Genomic DNA, 19,034 nt, shown 5'->3' on the forward strand with positions numbered 1-19,034 from the left:
AGGGGCCATTGAGGTGCGCGACACCCTGAAATTAACCTGGAAAACTAATACCCCTGTCTGGGTGGATCAATGGCCCCTGCCGCTAGAAAAGCTTCGCGCCCTGGAAGAATTAGTTGATGAACAGTTATCCAAAAGACATGTTGTGCCCTCTGTAAGCCCCTGGAATTCACCTGTTTTTGTGATTAAAAAACAAACTGGCAAGTGGCGCTTGCTCCATGACCTCAGAAAAATTAATGACGCTATGGAAGACATGGGAGCCCTGCAACCAGGGCTCCCTTCTCCCACAATGATCCCCCGGGACTGGTCTCTGACAGTCATTGACCTCAAGGACTGCTTTTTTAATATCCCCTTGCATCCAGAAGATTCTCCTAAATTTGCTTTTTCAGTTCCAAGCGTCAACATGCAAGCTCCATTGCAGAGATATCAGTGGGTTGTGCTACCACAAGGAATGAAAAACAGTCCCACAATATGCCAATGGTATGTAGCCAAGGTCCTTAGCCCTGTTAGAACAAAGATGCCCTGCGTTTTATTGTACCATTATATGGATGATATTCTAGTGGCAGCACAACATCACGAAGTCATGGAGGAAGCTGTAGCCCTTGTCATAACTGCTGTTAATTCAGCAGGTCTTTGTGTTGCACCAGAAAAGGTTCAGAAAATACCACCATGGAAATATCTAGGCTGGCGCATACGGGCTCAAACTATAGTCCCACAGCCTTTACTAATTCAAGCAGATGTGAGGACTTTGCATGATGTGCAGAAGTTGTTGGGAACAATTAATTGGGTCCGACCTTTGCTAGGAATTTCCAATGCAGATTTAAGTCCTTTATTCGACCTACTTAAGGGGAGCACAGACTTATGTTCCCCTCGCGCTCTCAACCCTGCAGCTGTTGATTCCTTACAAAAAGTTGCTACAGCTATTACCTTAAGACAGGCACATCGATATGCCCCTGAGTTACCTTTCCTTTTAATCATTTTGAATCCTGCTCGACAGCCTCATGCCTTGATATTTCAATGGGACTTGCAGGAGTCTGACCCGCTGCTTATCATTGAATGGGTATTTTTACCGAATCAACCCACGAAAACCATCTCAACACAGCATGAAATGTTTGCATCCTTGATTGTCCGTGCCAGGCGGCGCTTGTTAATGTTGTCTGGAATGGACTTCACTTGTATTTATTTGCCTATGGTCAGTGATTATTTGCAGTGGCTTCACCAACAATCGGAAGCCTTCAGTATAGCGATAGCTGGTTATACAGGCCAGCTCACTTCTCACCCACCTTCTCATCAATTGTTTAATGCTAATTTCCAGCTTGTACCTAGACCAAAGAGGAGTGACCAGCCTTTGCAAGCTCTTACTGTTTTTACAGATGGATCTGGGAAGTCCCACAAATCTGTTATCCTCTGGTGGGACGACCAGCGCAAACAATGGGAATCGGATATAAAGACAGTGCCGGGTTCCCCCCAAATCGTGGAACTGACTGCCGTCGTCCGAGCCTTTAGAAAATGGTCTACACCGCTTAATATCATCACTGATTCAGCTTATGTTGCAGGGATTGTTGAACGAGCTGAGGCGTCTGTGTTACGAAATGTCTCACATTTTGCATTATTTGCTTTGTTACAGGAGCTTATTTTTCTTTTAGATTCTCGCATTCATTCCTATTTCATTATGCATGTCAGATCTCACACTTCCTTGCCTGGCTTTATAGCAGAAGGGAACCGGCAAGCTGACCTGCTTACATTACCAGTACAGGTACTGCCAGACCGCATAACACAAGCAAAACTTAGCCACGCTTTCTTTCACCAAAATGCTGGTGGGCTTAAGCGACAATTTGGCCTTACTACTCAGCAGGCAACCAGTATAGTTGCTGTGTGTCCCGATTGTCAAAGGCACTCATTTCCTACAATAGCAGGAGGAGTTAATCCTAGAGGATTGCAAAGTTTGCAACTTTGGCAAACCGACGTCACTCATTTTTCGGAGTTTGGTCACTTAAAATATATTCACTCCTCTATTGATACCTTTTCTGGGGCATTATTTGCCTCTTGTCATACTGGCGAAAAGGCGCGCGATGTTCAACGACATCTGCTGCGTGCTTTTGCCACTTTAGGCATACCTTCTCAAATTAAAACTGACAATGGCCCTGCATATATTTCAACTGCAATTAAAAAGTTTTTGAGTTCTTGGGGGATCAACCACATTACGGGTATCCTTCATTCCCCCACGGGCCAATCCTTAATTGAACGCTCTCATCAGTCTCTGAAACGCTTATTGCAACAACAAAAAGGGGGAATAGGGACCGTTACCCCCGAGGAACGTCTTCAGAAAGCTTTATATGTTTTTAATTTTCTGAATTGTTCTTTGATAGACAGTAAGCCTATCAGGATGGTTGAGAAGCCTTGTAAAAATGATTGTGTATGCTTTAGAGTTTTTATTCTTTTGTTACTTTGTTTACCCTGTTTTTTGCAGTGTGTGCAGAACCTGATAGCCAGTTCAGTGAAAAGGGTCCTTATTGTGCAACAAGAAGGGGGAGATGCCGGGGGCAGCCTGGTCTCTCCTTCTAGCAGCGAGATAGAGCTGATTAGGAGGGACGTGCTCAACTTGGCGTCTCGTAATTTGCATAAGCTGTAAGCAAACTGTTACACCCCTGGGGCTAAGGACGATTTCTTCCAGGAGGGCTGGTTTCGTAACAAAAGATAAGCATGTGCTATAGAAACAAGTTGTTAAGAAGAAGAATGCTGTGAGCTAGCAGAAAATTAACTGCAGAAAAAGTCAAGCTGACCTTAGACGTTAGCCAATCATGAGCTCAACTTTTGTAATATGTATTAGGTGATTAACCATTGTGCCAATCAGCTTAAAACACATGTCTCTCTTTGTCTGTTTGGAATATAAAATCGGTTGTTGTGTTCAATAAAGTAGATCCTGACTTGCATCGAGCTGGGTCTCCGTCTCTCAATCGCGGCACTTTTGCTTACATAGGATGTCCACCTTTTGCATTTGCATGCAGTATGCATTTTCTCATATTGGCCATGTTTTGTTTCTTGGTGTCTTTTGGTAAAAAAGGTCAAATTAGAATTGGAATAAAGGTGAAACTTCTTTTAACAGGGAAAAGAAAAAGTCCAAACTCTATGAATTTACAAATCATTCTGCAAAGGAACTGATGGAATATAAAAAGATTCAGAAGGAGCATAGGCGTTCATTTTCCAGGTAACTGCCTTCCCTGTCTGCAATGGAGCAGCAGATTGGCTAGAAGAATCAGGAGGAGATCCACTCCACCTCTCTCTCGTTAGGTGGACTGGATGATTCAAGGGATTAGCAGTGATAGGAGTTCCATACGTAGGTTAGTAGCTCCAATATGGTAGAGATTACAGTTGACCGACAGCGATAATTTGGCAGCAGTTCTTCCAGAGCAGGTGTGTCTTTCGGTAAAGCTTCTCTGCAGTGACGTCCTTCACCTCCTGACAGCCGTGAGGAGGCCAGAAGCTGAATAGGTGCAGCTGCTGGATTTTGTGTGTCTCCCTGCTCTGATTGTAACCATTACCACAAAGCACTTCGGAGGAGATATGGGAGAGAAATTGTCTTCATTTCCACTTTTGTTTATCCTCATGTGGATACGTGGAGAGATTTTAACCTGGACTGCCAGCTGGTGGCTTTCACTAGTAATTTGTTGACATTTTAATTTTTTCTTAGGAACTGAAAGGTCAGACTGTTTGTAGAGAAATCTTAAATTGGTAAAGGACTTTGAGAGGAGGCATGATGCTCATGAACATATGTGGAATAATGTGAAATGGCTCTTTAAAAAATAACAAAGAAAACTTGTGAAGAAGAAACTCAGGGTAGCTGATGTTTTTTATCCCCAGAATTCACTTGGGCAGGAGTCTGAATAGCTCTCTCTTAGTACTGCTGTCAGTATCTTTCCTTGAGTAATGGCCTCATGGCATATTACTAGACTCTGAGTTTAACAGCTTTTAGATATGCCTTTTCCTTGAAATGCGGGCACTATCCTTGGTTAGAGCTAGAGCTACGTGCAAAAATTTGCTAGGGCATCTGTCTAGAAGTCCTGTATGTAAGATTGCAGCACAAGTACTTTGCATCCTGTACAAGGTCCCAAATAAATAAGTAGGGAAGTTAAACAGACTAAGCTGGCACTGTAAAATGGAGCTTTACTGTCTTCAGGTTAAATCGTGTTTTCTTGATATTTGATACTGTGCTGTAGCCATTAAAACTTGCTCTTTCTGCATCTTACTGCAACAAAAATGATTTGCACCGCAGGTGGTTGCGGAGTAGTGAAAATGTACACAGTAGCAGTAGAAGCCAGTAACACCCCCTTAAATCAGTCAATAGCTCTGGTAGTTCACGTGATAGAAGTAAGTGGAAATAGATGTACCCTTCCTGTATATTTTCACACTAACAAAGCAGCAGTTCTGTCTTGTAAGTGGAAACCTTTGCGTGTTGCCAAATTCTTCCGTGTGCAGTAGCATTATGTCAGCATCTGAAAGAAGCTTTGACATGAGCCTATGGAGAGGGAAAAAAGCCAAACCAAATTTGGGAGGGAAAAAATTGGGGAGAGTTACTCTTTTGAGTTAATTTCATTTATTTTTACTGTGTTGTGTCTTTCTTAAGGTCCAAGTTTCCCTGCAGTGCTTCATCTTACAGTAGAAGTTTGTATAGCTACTCCGAGGCAAGATCGGGTTCTTCCCGCACTCGCTCCTACTCTCGATCATTTCGTCGTTCCCGTTCTCGTTCCTACTCGCGATCGCCACCCTACCCAGGAAGAGGCAAAGGGAGGAGGCACAACCATCGTTCTAGGTCAAGGCCACGTGGTTATGATCAAGGTTCAAGGTCAAGATCACCCACATCCAGAAGGTCCCATTCACGGTCAAGGTCTCCAGTATTTAAAGGCCAGCCTCCCCCTAAACTTAGAAGGAGAGAGGGAGCATTTTAACAGATATACAGAGCTCCACCATATGATATGAAAGCTTCTTATGGCAGATCTGTTGGCTTTAGCAATCCATTTGACAAAGGACTGACGCAGAGAATGGGAAACGGAACTATAGCGAAAAATTTTACAAGGGCTGTGCTGTTGGCGCTCAACCTTGACCTCCAGTAAACAGAGAGGACTTTTCTCCAGCTAGGTTTGGTCCACCTGGGATGAGATGGGAGGCCTCACCAAATGCTCGGGAATGTAGGGAGAATTATTCTGGTGGGCAGAGCTACCAAAGTCATAATAGAGCTGGAAATTACGCTGAAAAACCTTCTGGAAGAGAGAGCGATGGCATCAAAGACCCTACAAAATCCAAAGAGAAGGTGGTGGAAAAGCCACTGGAAGATGACGAAGGAAAGAAACATAAAAATTACCAGAAGAGAGGACAGTGGGAGGAGAATTAAGGATTTCCCAGTCCTGAGTGGTATGGGAGGTGGGAGACAACCAAGGGAACCAGTTACAGCAGCAGATGTTAAAACGAACTCTCTGTTCCCAAGCAGAGATGATGCCACCCCTGTGAGAGATAAGTTATAGAAGCAGATGCTGTTGCTTTCAGACCAACCTCTGAAAAGGAGAAAAAAGAGAAGAATAAGCCAAAAGAGAAGAATAAGCCAAACCCAAAAATTGAAGCGACAGAGGAGAAAGTAGAAGTGGCCGTTCCTCCCAAGAAAGACAATATAGTAACTCCAGCTCCAGTTCCCAAGAGCAGGTGGACACCGATCATGAAAAATCTCCTTGACAGGAACCTCCTGTGAAAAAAGTGGAGGAGTAGACAACTTTAATTCCTTTATGTTCTTAATTCATCTTCATATGATCTCTTGTCAGGCATTTTTGAACTTGTGCATGCTCTTTATTTTGAAGAGAAGCACACAGCATCATTTCTCTTTTCTCGGTATTTAGCTACAGCTGCCAACCTTTCCAGAGCAGAGTTATGCTGTAAAACTTTTTTTTTTTTTTGTGAGGAGAGCAAGAGCAATCTCAGGAAAAGATCTGCCCTGTAACAGTCACATTAAGAAGAAAGTGGTAATGATCTGCAAACGTGACTTTCAAGTAACTCAGCTGGGCTAATAGATGTTCAAATAAGCTTACTGCCCTCAGACCAAAATCTTAATTGGAACGGATAATTAAATGGGCAGCTTGCTCTCTAGATTTCTTATTTGTGAATTCATAAGCACTGATTATGTATTCATGTAGTGGTTTGGGTAGTCCAACGTGTTTGTTAATTCTGACTTGGGGAATTGCTCTAATTAGATAGCACTTGGTCAGTGCTGTTTTGGTTCTAGTTTGATTTGAGTTTATAATGGCTTTAATCTTCCTAATACAAGTCTTGGGTTTTTTGTTGTTACGTTTAATACAAATATGAAGACATGACTTCAAACAATAAACAACATGTGATAGAAAGAAACCTGATTCGGTATGTCTTTAATTAGATGTGTTGTATATTACAAGCCATGACAGGTCACTGGAAGATGACTTGATTGGTCAGTCCAGTAGACAGCTCCCTTTTACGTTTGTTTTCTTTCTCGTATTGGATGCATCAAAAAGCTCAAGAAATTAAGGAAAAAGGCTTGAAAGGTAAAAATAAAAAGAGGCGATCGTTATTAAAGACATAAACCTAAGAAAATCGGCGTCTTTGCTGAAGAAAGAGCAGAAGGTGGCTGACAAACTCAGGATACAGCAAGTATATTCCTTCTCCATGTTTTCAGGTTTCTCAGTCTTTGTAATGAGTCTTGAAAGGCCTCTATGTTTTTTTTTCCTCCTTCAGCTCCAAAGTAAGCTTTTTATGACTTCATCATAACATTGCTGCCATACAGCTTTGAAGGACGAAGGATTAAGGGTGAACAGTGAATGAGTATTTTTTCAGGAGTGGGGTGGTGGGTGGGCGTTGAAGGGAAGAGCTTCTTCTTGATTCTCTAGCAGTCTTGGTGGACACTGGCAGGAGAAAGCATTTAACTGACTTCTTTATGGATTATTATCCAAGCTGACATAAAACCTAACTTGGAGGAAATCATACACATGCTGCACCCACAAGCCCCTTTGCACTAAACTCCAGAGGAGAAAGGAGTCCCTGCTTCAACAGCCGTACAGCTCAGGCAGGTGCTACCAGGGGTCCTCCTGCCCCTCCTTCAAGAGGAGCAGCCCCCACGGCTTCCACTGGCGCAGGTGTCCATGTGGATGCTCCAAAGCAGGCCTTGGTTCTGCTGTGCAAAAAGGACAAGGCTAAACAAGTTGAATTCCATGAGTTTGTCTTTAAGAATATCTTTAATTCATTTCCTATCCCTTCTGTTATATAGCAGAACACAAGAATGACACAGCAGATGAGAAACTGGATTGGATGTAATTCAAGTCTTAAAGTGATTAAAGAAAAAAAAAAAAAACACAAAATAAAGCAACAAAGAAAGAGAGAAAGTGAGGATTTAAAAGACGTGACTCGCTGCCCAGATGTTGTTCATTTCTATCAGTTATCAGTATTTCTGTAAAGCTTGTGGCTGGGGATTGGGACATTCTTGCTAACCCTGGTTTTAAGGCTGCAGTGACATAATACGCAATTCAAGCAAATCCAGCCAAGGTGCTCTCAGGAGCAGCAGTCATGTGCGTTACATAGCACCTCTATCCCGTGCTGAACAAGGGTGGGGTAAGACAGAACTCCCTTTGGGAAATGCACTCACATCCTTGTTGAAAATGCTGAATGCAAGACCTCGCTAAATTAGCTGCTGGTCTCACTCAAGGCTGAGCAGCTGTCACCTGCCTCTGTGAACACGAAAAATGAAGTCAATGGGGTGGGCTCAGCACACTGCAGAAGAGAACGAGCACTTCAGGCTGAACCTCAGCAAGACATGAGCACTGAAAACAGATTCTTCAGTGATGCCTCTTACCAGAGAGAGCTGCAGGAGTTTCAGCACGTCTAGTGGAGAACGAACGCTCTGTGGGTGCAGGCATGCTGGTATCAGGAAGGAAAGGTGGGCTGTAATGGTTTAATGGTCTTTATTAAGTTAAAAAGGGGAAGCCTAGCAGGTCAGAGCAAAGCTTCGAGTCACCAGTGCCCGGGGAACTGCTTCAACAAGGAGGTGACGCCGAGCACACTCTCGGTGGTCTCGGTCCAGCCGGGATCAGGGCGACGCGCTGAATAATGACAAATTCTCTTCAGTTTGTGAAGGGGGAGCACTGCCAAGAGGCAATGCTGCCATCCTGTATGCAATCCCCCAACTTATTGCCTCCTGTTTACATCTTTCATTTCTGTATTTCCCATCCTACTGACCTTCAGATCTAGTCTGTTGCCTAGCAACACGTTTCAAATACTGAAATGGGCTCTCTTCGTTGCTCTCAGTGTTCAAACATGTTGGTTTGGCCTGGGCAGCAAGGTATCGGGGAAACATCGCTCCTGGATTTTGAGAATCAAATAGGTTCCCATCGTTCCCCCTCCTTCCCCAAACTGTGTAGGATCCAGCCCTATTCCCCCTGCCCTGCTGTGTGCAGCCTGGCTTCCTCCGTTTTGCTGCCTCCTACCAAGAACACAGCCAACACCTGAGATGTGTGCTGTGTGCTACAGGCCAAGGAAAGTGTTAAGTGGTGCCAGTTTATTTTATGCAGCCGTGCAGCACTGGTACATTTTGGAAGGAACGCTGGGATAATGAATGTATCAGAAGTTACTGAAAATGAGGTGATACAGTAGTGGTTTATTTTCAGTGCCTGGTTTGGGACAGAATACACTCAGATTTTCTAAAATACACATCTATTAGAGAAAAATGAGTGCAAGGTAAAGAGCATCATGCCGCACTTACTGCTAAAGGTACGTTTTCATTTCATTCAAACAAGAAAGTAAACAAAGATTGTACCTGCAGAAGAACTTGAACAGCTGTCTTTGTTTCCCAGAGTGAGCGTACAAGCACAGGGGAGCAGTTGGCAGGATGAGACTGTCAGCCTGCTCTGGGCAATAAACCCTCCAGAGAGGAAAGAGAAACCCCACTTTTTCAAATACAGCTCCACCTATCTTCCTATTTCTTTTTGTTAGATTCTGTTAGCAGTCAGACTCTAAGCATGTGATTAAACTTAAAAAATCAAGACATTTAAAGATTATTTACTGTATTAAAGCCTCCTACAAGCAGCGCTCTCTATTGCCCTGTGGATAGTATAACACCATGACTGGTAATTTTCCTCTTCTCTTCTCGTACAAGGACGCATTTTGAAGGCAAATCCAGTGGTGCCCCACCACAAACAAGGCTGTGAAAATTCAGACATCCACTGTTACAAACAGGGAAAAGCTGTGGGCGTTTGCTTCAGACTCTGCAAAAGATTTACCAAGTCCAAGGAAAGCGACGGTGAAGAAATGCCAGAGCGTCATTCGGGATGGCGGGTGAGATTTCCATCAATGCTCCTCCAACGTAGCAGCCCCGTTCTGTTTGAGGATGCAGCGTTGGAATCGAACTGCAAGAGCAGTCTTCTTTACTGCCCATGGTACTCTAGTGCCAACACCTTTCATGTCCCAAATGAAGTTGCCAAGACTAGTAACCTCTGCAGAACAACCTTAGTGCATGATTTCATTCAGGAGTCGACTCCAGATATGTGGTATATCATAACCCACACCCCACCTGGGGAACGGATTTGATTGATTTTTACTTCAGACTTATCTGCTGTTAGAGATTTTCATTTTCTAGTCAAAAAGCAAAATGCTGATTCTCTGCATTCTTTTTCTCTTTCATAGAGTGTTGTACTATGTTTAGTAATGCTTAGGCTAGAAAAGCAAGTGGAAGAAGAGTGGGGTGACTCCTTTAAATGCAGAAGAGGAAAGTATCCTTTAGGGGGAACAGTTACTAAGCTTGAAGGTGTGGGCACCAGAAAAAATGTGTATGGCCTGGCCCTGAGTAAATTTAAGCTGAAAACTGGAAGAAATCTCCTAATACTTGGATGATTTGGTTCTGCAACAGCCTCCCAGTGGAAACAAAGAAAAGTAGAAAGCAACCAGCCAGCCCCTTATTGCTTCCTATGGAGTTCAGTAAGTGTATGATGGGCCTGGAGATCTCTTCCAACCTCTCCTTCCTTCCAATTAACTGCCTCTTCAGGCATTGTCTTTCAGGATACATGTTCCCTTTTCATATTTTAATTGCTCTGATGTCCTCTTGACTGAAGGACTGAACTGCTGCTGACCAAGTATTTTGATGGCAGAAGGTGCTATGCTGACAGGAGCGCTTCACTTGTGAATTGCGCTGAGGTACCGATTCAGATAATGTGGTTTCATCTAGCAAGAATTACACTTTTTAATCAGTTAATAAGCACGGGAAGAACTTTACCACGTTTGAACTCCTCTACCACTTACTGCTCGCATTGAGACTGATACCTTGCCTGCAGAGTTCTGCTGAGGCCTGGCGGGGGGGAGGATTGGCATTACACGCTATCTGTTTCATGGGTTCCCCTAGGATGTTAAAACAATTGTGCTTAGCATCAGTTTAGGTTAGAAGAACGTTTAAAGGCTTCTGAATTCAATGTTTACACACCCAGTGTCCCATATTGGTAAATTAAGAATTGCTCTCTTCAGGTTGTTTCAGCAATAAAGGATTTGGCCATGCCCCGTATAAGAAAAGCCAGTAACTAACCTGTCCACTTAGAACTCTGCCATGTAGTTCAGGGTAGGATTGACTGTTGCCGATGGAAATCTTACATAAAGAACTACCTCTAGCAGAGTTACTTCTTTATGCAAATTAAAATAAATGCTAGCTCTTACCATTTTGAAAAAAATTAAACAAAACAAACAAAAAAAAAAAACCAAGAAGAACTTGATCACAAGAGCAGAAGCGCAAGTATTTGGATAGAGTTGACCTGTTCTTGCTACTGGCACTGCCCAGGAAACCCCACCAAGATATCCCAGCACGTTGGAGTAAATGCCATGTCCTAGAATGGGTACGTGTCATTAGCCTGTAGTCCTTCAATACCCAAGGACATTCCTTCAAATTTACAGCACCAACTTCACAATCTGTAGAAGACTCAGTCACTTCAGCCTCCAAGTCAGTTAGTTTTGCAATTAAATGAGGCCAAAATTGTTGGTCATTAGCAGTGATGAGCACAAGAATCATTACCACACCTCTTCCCAAAATACTGCTACTCTGAAATTTGCCTGCACTGCTACAGCTACTGCTTCACTCCAACTTCCCCTAAGAAAAATCCTACCAGTTCCTTCTAGCACTTGCTCTAGCCACATGCACAAACAGTATTTTCTTATTCCTTACATATCAACAGTTTTATACTTAACTCGGCTTTTTTATCACCTCTAGTCAGGTTCCTGATAAGCAATGCAGAACCTTCTCTTGTAGGCACTCCCCTCTTCTCCCCACTCTACCCCCATTAAAAAATACACCGAATCCACCCCATGGACAGACCGTGAATCTAAACTAAAAAACAGGTTCTAGTTTGAAAACTCTAATTCGCACAGCTATCCCGAGGGTGAAGTACTTCTAATGCTCTTGTTTCTTCAGCATGAGGTGCCTCTGAAAAGTTTAAAGATCACGAACAATCCCCTTACTCACATTTTGCCCACAGGTTTAATTGCACGAAGAGTGAGCTGGAAGTTCTCTTCATTTGGCTCTAGATGCAGTGTTTCATCAGTAACTCTACAGCCTCTAAGAAAAATTTGAAGTGCAGCAGTTCCTAGTAACAGGCACAAGTCAGTTTTATGCTATCCTGGATCAATAGCTCACAGTTCCTCGTTCAAGTCTATGAAAACAAGTTTGGATGACTTGCTTTGTATTTCCTTAAAAATTACAGATTATACGTAACATTCAGTATCACTCCAGGTAACTGGTGCCCTCAGCAGCTTTTCATAGCTTACAGACTACAATTTTTAATAAAGCCTTTCTAGAGGATTCTGAAAGCTAAGTTTCTTTCAACAGCCAGAAACAATTAAACCAGTCTGTGTTAAACAGTGAGCAAGTTAGGCTTCGGGTATTTTAAATATCTTTATGGTTTTTATGAACTACTACACATTCTTCTCTATCAAATGCTCTACCTATTCGTCTGAAGCAGTTTGTATGGTGAACTGGAACAATGCACACACCCTGATCAAAGAAACATGAGATGCAGGATCTATCTAAACACACCAGCTCCTTGAAACACCTTCAATTTCAGCCCACTCGCCACCTCCTCAGATCTCAAGTATACAGGAGATCAGCTTCTGCAACTTGCACAGAAACCGATGGGCTTGTGCCATGTGCATTCTACACCAAGTTCAGTAACACTTTCTTTTTAAAGACGTGCAAACGTGCTTACCATTCAAGCTCTGCATACATCTCGTATCCAGGCTTCTCAGACACGAGTCACCTCTGAGATCAAGATTATCAGAAACAGTTTGCAGAGACAGTCCGGCAAACATGAGATCCATCTTAAGAGGGGAAAAAAGTGCCAACGGTGAGATATGAGAACGCTGCACTGTTTGCAAACAGCACACCAGTGGGAAAAAAGCTAGTCAAGTCTACAGGAGAGGTTAATATTTGTATTTAGAACTACGTGACTACAGATACATGTCCCGAGAGATTTACTTGCCAGAAAACTCAAGAGAATTGCTAGAAGTTCCATATTTTATTTACAACACCTTCACGGTATCCCCCCTTTTTAAGCTAGGGAAAGGAAGGGGTTTTTTATGGTGAAAAGATTACTCTAAACTTCCAATTTCCATTACAAGGGCACATAAATCATAGAATTAAGATGCAAGTTCAGTCACCTCAACTACTCTTCAGCAAAGGAGAGAGCATTTTCCTTCTGCAGTAAGCCCTTTTGATGCTGAAGCATCTGGTCTACAGCACAGTCCTGAGGCAAGAAAATTATTCTGTGAATGTCTGTACCAGAGAGAGGCCACAAGAAGGTCACTGAAGGTCTTGGCGACAGTGACACCGAGCAGTAACGTGCTGAGGTACTACAGCGTGCAGGTCTGCGCTCACGGGGTAAGATGCAGTCAAGATACAAGGATTCCTGCAGCTGACAAACCTGGGCAGGAGTCAAATGGGGGCTTTCACTTTTCATCTTCCAGACGTTTGTCTCACGACCACTTCATTTTTGATTTGCAACAAAACATTTAGTCTGCTCACATGATCCATACGGTGAGCTACACTATCCCCGTCCCCCTGCAGAAAGCTGGTTTGTCAGAGCTCAGACGGGTTGGCAAGGACACTGCCTCTACTCCCACGCTGCACAATCCCTGTGACATAACTGCTGTTCCAGTGGGCTACCCTGGCCTGCAGCACAGGCTTAGCAAGAGGTGTCCCCTGATGTTCCCGTGCCCACCAGGCTTCCTAGGGGCTTATTTTCCTATCGGCTGCCGTTTTACTGCAGTGTCCTTCTCCTGAGATAGGTTGTGGTCAGGCTGTTTGATTAAGTTTCCTAAATACACTGTAAGGTACTAATAACCTTGTAATATAGCAAGGTCACAAGTCCCTGGAAAGGTTATCCTATTCCAAGAGCAAGATAAAAACCTTCTGACTTAAAGAAAAAAAGCAAAATTCTTACCTCAATGCCATCAAACTCAAACTTGACAACTAGTACACACGTATCTTCAACTGCCTGTAAAGGAGAGGATCACTGTGTAAGAAAACATTCTCTTGCTACTTTAATCTTTTTCCTAAACTATGATAAAATACAGAATTTACACTGCTAAACTATTCAGCATAAAGACTGAGTTGCTTCCGAACCAAAAAACTTGGTAGTAAGCTGCAAGCAGTATAGCACTAATACTGTATTAATACTGGCATCGAGAAGCTATTTAGCCAAGAGATTCTGAGGGCTGATCATGGATTGTAAGGAACAAACAGCGCACAGTGATCCACCAGGATCAGTGGCTGTAAGGTACTTACCTTGGCTAGTGAGGAAGAAAAGCAAGACATTTCTGTAGCTATCTTACTGCTGGTTAACATCCAGAAAAATCTAACAAATTCTGTCCACATTTGCACAGTGTGCACTAGGTCTTCTCTATTTTTATTTTCTACCATGCCCGAGATGCTGTCAGCTGCCTTCTGTCACAGTCTTCAGTTTTGTAGAGCACTTGTTAGAACTGTGCCACAGGCCTGCTGAGAGTCTGTTTTCAGGTGACAGTCACCTAAACAAAGGCTCCTGTAGCTATGCACATGAAGTCTTTCAAACCGTCTGCGTGAGGAAGCCCAGGCTGAGAAACACTTCCCAGGAGCTCAAGTTTTACGTGCGAGGTACGCCATGCATGCACCCGAGGGGCATTTTACACAGCAGTTCTGTATGTTCCCAGCACAGCCCCTGTGAACTTTCTGGAAAGCTGACAGTGTGCATCCCGGCCGCAAAGGCTCAGGATGAGGAGCCAGAGAGGAACGTGGCCAGAGGAGGATGAACGAGAGCTCCTAAAGTCTATCCAGAGGAACAGCACGGCCAAGGGACTGACAGGAGCCTTTCCACATCACCGTCACCTTCCTGAGTTTTCAGGCTGCTCCCCTCCTCCCCCGGCGTGCATGTCCAGGCCCCTTACTGCACCTGAGATGAAAGCAGGGCTCCCAGGGACAGCCTTGCTTTTTGATACAGCCGACTCATTCTCAAACCAAGGGGAGGGGAGAAGCGTACCACAAAGATTCTTACGTGGTGCACAGCCACTGGGGAAAGGAACCAAAAGCTCGACTTCAGCATTTGCATGCTGCATAAGACAGTATTTTAGAAGGCACTCAGAAAAAAATTATTTTTTAATTTTGACTTGTAAGACATCCACTACCATTATGAGTCTTTAACATGAACATTCTTACTGTAGAAGTTGCACGATTAACAGGGAAAGAGCTTACTTGCTCTTAGATTTTTTAATCTTCTCCTGATGTTTCAGTTTTTCAAAGAACAACTGAAAAAAATCTGATCTTTCTACATGTCTAGGAGCAACACAAACAGCATCTATGTCAGCACCTGCAAAGAGATTCCATTTTTTCTGTTATTGTTGGAAGTCACTTTCAAATATCAGAACTATGAGCAGACAATGAAAGTTCTACCTTGAGTGTGTACTCCAAGCCTGTAAGAACCAAAGGTAAATATTCTGACACCAACATTTTCTGCTGATGAAGGGGGAAGATTCTGTGGGTAGAAGAGAAAGCGTTTACTTTAGAACAGAAGATACACATTGACCTATGTGCAAGTTTAGGTAGCATGCAGGTTTCTTAGAAAGACTACAACAGCCTCCATAAACAGTGTCTTCTCACGCCCATACTGAGTTGTTAGTCTAATAGATTGCTGCCATTTTTTCTGAAATGAGTGCCTGCAACTCAAAAAAAAAAAAAAAAAAAAAAAAAAACAAATCAAATAGATGAGTAATGTAGCAGTCCTTTCATTAATTTACACAAATTAAGGACTATTATTAGTCTTCCCCACAGCAGATGCACATAAAGGAACACAGTCTCTGCAAAAGGCAAGTCTAGTGTCATAATTTCAAACCACACTGGGTGCTGCAGGCTGTTTGGGGCGAGATTAGTGCCCATTTCCCACCTAGCTCACCCCACAATACGTTGTTGCAGCTTTGTTAGCTGCCAGAAGTCAACCCACAGAGCCACTTCACACATTTATTCACTGCCCCAAAGAGTTCAAGATTGTGAACTGTAGTATCTTTTATACCTTATTTCAATGGCAGTTGCTACAGCTCTACTCAATACTTAAGGAGAAAGTTAAAAGTTGAACTTTAGCATAAATCCTAGTAGTATGGCCTTTAAGAGAAATGAAAAGGCTTCAGCTGTTTTGGTAATAACATATGAAAAATCCTTACCTTGCTGTCACCAAATTCTGAAATCCATTCTTGGAACAAGTTACTCAGTTTACCAAGAACCACCAGCTTGTAAAGGAAACTCATGTTAAGTTTTCCCTGAAAACCCAAGACGTTAACAAATTTTAGTCTGTTATACCGGTGATTCAGTTCTTCCTCCTCTTCAAATACCCAAAATGGCTTCGTTGCTGCAACTGGCTTCTGAGTATGGATGCAATCCACATCCTTAGGAGGAGCCCAGCTAATGGAGGAGTAATTCCATAGTGCCTGTGAGGCTGCTTCTGCAGCCTAGAAATACTGAGGGAGAAAATAAAATACTGAAGACTTCACAAAAGGGAAAAAAAAAAAAAACAAAAAAAAAAAAAAAAAAAAACAAAACCTCACTGGAAAACACCCTTCAGCTTACAGGTTTCCAAATCAACTTCTGCTTTTACCCAGCATTAATATAAACGAGAGAAAAAAAAAAAAAAAAAAAAAAAAAAAAAGTCCTGCAAGTCCTGCTTATGATTTCTAGGTAACATGACCTAACTTTGAAATCCAACTACTTTTTTAAAACACATTTTTGGATATAAGAGAAGAATCAAGTAGCTACCATCTTAATACAACTTGTCTGCGTTGCTCTAAACAGTTAGAGCTGATCACCAGGAAATGAAAGGGTTTGAAACCCACTAAGGGTGATACTACACACAGCAGACGTTTAGGACACATTTCTGTTTCGTATCAGTTTTGATTTAAGGATATTCCCATCAGCTTCCCGCTAACATTAAACAAGACAATTTAACACCAGCTTCTTTTAGTTCTTTTAGTTAAGTGTATTTATGCATGTCTTAAATCTGAAGAAAAGACATCACTGCGGCTTGGTTTCTCCTTCCTTGCCTCCATGGACAGCAACTAATCCATGAAAACCAAAATCTGTTCACCCATGCAAATTAAAACTGCACGGTCCAAACACCATTCAGTTTTCATATTATTCCTTAATTAAAGGCACAAAGGGGAAGGTTTGGGACTACTGAATTGCTGAGGTTCGTCTCTGCAAGCCTGCTGCTGTCATCACAGCAACCAAAAACTCGTCAAGCAAAACCCCCACTAGCCTGATATATGAGACTGGAATTTGAAGAGCACAACCCCAAGCAGCCCGGATGAAGCTGTGGGGCTCCTGGCTGGAATTGGCGGAGCAGGAGCCGCCCCGGGCGCGGGGAAGCAGCCCCGACCCCCCCGAGCTGGGATTTTCAGCGCCAACTCCCAGCGCTGCGCAGGCCCCCGCTGCCTCTTGCCCCAAGAACGAGGCCCCAGCCGAGCAGCTCGGGGCTGCCCCCCCAGCCGTCCCTCAGGGCGGCCAAATCAGCTCCTCGAGGGGCTTCGGCCGGGACCCCGGGCTGGGGCCTGGGGCGGGCAGGGAAAGGGGCGGGACCCCCCCGGCTCGCAGCCCCCCCGGGCTCGGGGCTCCCCCAGCCCTTACCGGCGGCTCCCAGCCACCCCCCTCCATTCTCCAGCCCCACTCGCCAGTCCCCCCAGCTCCCCCCGCCCCACTCCTCGGCCCCCCGATGGGCTCCGAGCCTTTCCCCAGCCCCACTTCCCGGCACCCCCGGGGCCCGCCCCCCGCTCCAGGGCCACAGCCCCCACAGCCACCTCCCCAGACGCTCACAGCCCCCCCAAGGCACGGAGTCCCTGCCAGCCCCTTCCCACTCCCGCTGCTCCGCCGCCAGGGGGCGGGCCCCGCCACGCCCCTCGGCCCTGCCCCCTCCACAGCCAATCAGCGCACGGCTCCCCCGGCCTCCCGCGCGGGGCATGCCGGGAGTTGTAGTCCCAGCCCCGGGGTGCGCGCATGCGCACGGTGCCCGGTGCGAGGGGGACAGGCGTGCAAGGAGCCGCGTGCAGGTTCCTCGTGCATCGTGTCGCAGAGCTGGAGGTGCCCACATGTCCTCTGTCCTCCTCTGTTTGCTCCTGATGCTTTAATTCTAAATAATAAAAAAGGAGCAAGCTTGGCTCACGGTGGGATTTTAACTAATGAGGCCTCGGTGTCACCTCCCTTCCCCGTGTTATTTTACGCCCCGTGTCGCCGCTCGGGGCACGCCGGGCAGTTCACCTCTGTGCTGAGCGGCGCTGGGCGGGAAGTTCATTAGAGCACATGGATTTGTAGGATGGAAATGACGGATCAGCTCAGCTCAGAAAATCAAGGAGAGCTGGAGGGAGCGGGGATATTCCTGAAAATCGTAACCAAGGAAACTCCCCAAGCCAAATGAGAGTTTAAAAATCCAACGCTTTTCTTACAGTGCTGGGTGCGTGGGGGATCTGTCCCCCTAACATGCACACCCAGGGACAAAAGCACACTCACCATATACAGAAAAAAAAATAAACATTCATAAAAATTCTAAATAAACAATCATATAATTTCTAGCATTTATATAATTTCATTCCTCTAATTTCTAATATAAATTCTAAAATCTAACGCCTGTGAATGTGTCTCTGCACAAGCATACTGAATTGGGGGAGGGTCTCAGGGCGGTTGTTTTGAAGTACAGACCTTAACTCACTTCACCCACTGATGGTCACAGCTCACGGTTGGGGCTGCTGCTCGGCACGCAGACCTGCTGATCTTGTCTACAGAGTGCACACAAAGGAGCCTGCTCCTTGTATCCTTTGTGTACCAACGGAATTGTTCAAGTCTCTGGTATCAACAGGTCTAACTAGAACCCTTACTTTATGACTTTTTCATTTTCTGAAAAAATAGCGAGAATGCCCCCTATTTCCCCTGTGAGGCCAGGAGAGGGAGTAGCAGGTTGTGTTTTTTCCCCTGAAAAATCAACACTCTGGATGGCAAGTGTTACATTCAGGTTGCCCAGCAGGCAAAGATGGCATCCTCAGTTCGCTATTCTTTTTAAAAGGCCATGGAGAGATTTTTTCTCTTTTTTTGGCCAGGAAAAACTGCACTTAAGAGCATCTGCCACAAGAAAGTTTCAGACAAGAACTATACACTGTAAAAAAATAGAAATCTTACCTATTGCTGAATGAAAAGATGTGCAGGTGTCTAATCAGGTTAATCCGTGTAAGCTCTGTGCTCACTGACCCTGCTGAAGGTACAACACAAACCCTGCTCACCTGCAGTCATTAACTGTGCAGATGCTGGCCAAAACATGGTATTACAGTCAAATAAAAATAGACCCTGGTCCTCTTCTGCCTCTGTTTAGACAAAAAGTAGTGGGCAAAAGCCAAATAGGTGTTCCTCTAGATTGCCACCCAAATTTTGAGGCTTTTGTATTGCTGCTGATGGACAGCAAAGACTGTTTGCATGCTTCAGGTTCACCTGCAGGGAAACC

General features: G+C 44.3%; 1 pseudogene; it reads right to left on the reverse strand.

Moving 5' to 3' along the window:
• Window positions 1-10,057: 10,057 nt before the first annotated feature.
• LOC116960992 lies at window positions 10,058-18,826 on the reverse strand (annotated as a pseudogene).
• Window positions 18,827-19,034: the final 208 nt, after the last annotated feature.

Source organism: Tyto alba, unplaced genomic scaffold, assembly GCF_018691265.1.
Source record: "Tyto alba isolate M040663 unplaced genomic scaffold, T.alba_DEE_v4.0 Super-Scaffold_17, whole genome shotgun sequence".
Lineage (NCBI taxonomy): Eukaryota > Metazoa > Chordata > Aves > Strigiformes > Tytonidae > Tyto > Tyto alba.